Source organism: Mus caroli, chromosome 1 (genome assembly GCF_900094665.2).
Source record: "Mus caroli chromosome 1, CAROLI_EIJ_v1.1, whole genome shotgun sequence".
Lineage (NCBI taxonomy): Eukaryota > Metazoa > Chordata > Mammalia > Rodentia > Muridae > Mus > Mus caroli.
Genome location: NC_034570.1, coordinates 166,073,147 through 166,074,654, shown reverse-complemented (window position 1 = coordinate 166,074,654; position 1,508 = coordinate 166,073,147). Strand labels below are relative to the sequence as shown.

Below are 1,508 nucleotides of genomic sequence, written 5' to 3'. Positions count from 1 at the left end.
TACTTAAGAGGCTGGAGGATTGCTACAAAGTCAAGGTCAGCCTGGGTTACAGAGGGATTTCCAGGACAGCTGAGGTTACACAATGAGACCCTGTCTCATGGAAGGAAGGAAGGAAGGAAGGAAGGAAGGAAGGAAGGAAGGAAGGAAGGAAGGAAGGAAGGAAGGAAGGAAGAGAGGGAGATGAAGGGGGCAGAGGTGGGTGGTGGCTAAGGTGGGAAGGAAAGGAGACTAAAGGTAGAAGGTGTGCTGATGTTCTTGGGATATGAGCGTGAAGTCTGGCCTAAACCACCAACACTCTCACAGTGGCCCCCAACCAGCCCTCGCCAAAATGTGCTTTTCTACAAGAGCAATGTCCAGTTTAGGACCCCAAGATAAAACACAGGAAGTTCTTAACTGAAACAAACCCCTGGGTGTTTTGACACATTTCAGAGCCCAGGGACCTTTCCAGAGATAAGTTCCTCAGCTGTTCCCTGGCACCCGGAGCCATGCACAGACCAAACAAGGCTGAGGAAATTGAATCATGTGTATGTATGATGCTAATGATATAGGAAAATGAATAAAGCACACCCCCTAAAATCAAGCTAGAAACAGTCTGGCTGACGAGAGACAAGCACAGGCAATTATATCTCTGAATGTGCTAAATAAGATAGGAAGCAAATTTTGGAGGTGGATTGTGGGAAGGGTTGTGCAATGGTACAAGTCACTTGATGCCGTTGGACATGACTGAAATGGTGAAGATGGGACTGGGGATATAGCTCAGTGGTGAAGTGCTGGCCTAGCCTAAGGAAAGCCCTGGTTCCCACCTGCCCAGGGATGGAAAGACAGAGAGAATAAAGGAAGGAGGAGGAAATGATAAGAAAAGGAAAGCGCCAGGTGTGGTGGCACACGCCTTTAATCCCAGCACTTGGGAGGCAGAGGCAGTTGGATTTCTGAGTTCGGGGCCAGCCTGGTATACAAAGTGAGTTCCAGGACAGCCAGGGCTACACAGAGAAACCCTGTCTCGAAAAACCAAAAAAAAAATAAAAAAAGAAAGGGAAAGCAGCATATGGTCTGGAATCACATTGACAAGAGAGGTAGCCTTTTTGATTATATATATATACACTAACTCTACTTAAGGACTATATATATATATGAAGTTTAGATGTATGAAAAATACCCCCAGAATCATTTTTCCTCTTTTTTCATTTTGCTGATGTCTGGCAGAATATCCTTGTCCTCTGTCTCTCTTGATGGATTCTGGCATCACAGTCACTTCCGTTTTCCTTGGAGGGTTATTGATGGCACTCTATACAACCAGCACTCCTCTTCCTAACCCTATGAAAGATCCAGGGATAAAAAAAATAAGATTTTAAAACTTGTGTCGGAATGTTTTTATAGCCAATATCACTTCCCAGATGAAATGACTTCTAGAATAAATTTCTTTTTTTTTATTTATTTATTTATTTATTTTATTACATATTTTCCTCAATTACATTTCCAATACTATCCCAAAAGTCCCCCATAGCGGC

The 1,508-nt window shown here is 43.5% G+C and overlaps 1 protein-coding gene across 7 annotated transcripts in view; it reads left to right on the top strand.

Moving 5' to 3' along the window:
- Pld5 (phospholipase D family member 5) overlaps positions 1–1,508 on the top strand; it is a 323,819-nt gene that overhangs the window by 299,320 nt on the left and 22,991 nt on the right. The gene's annotated exons all lie outside the window — the stretch shown is intronic.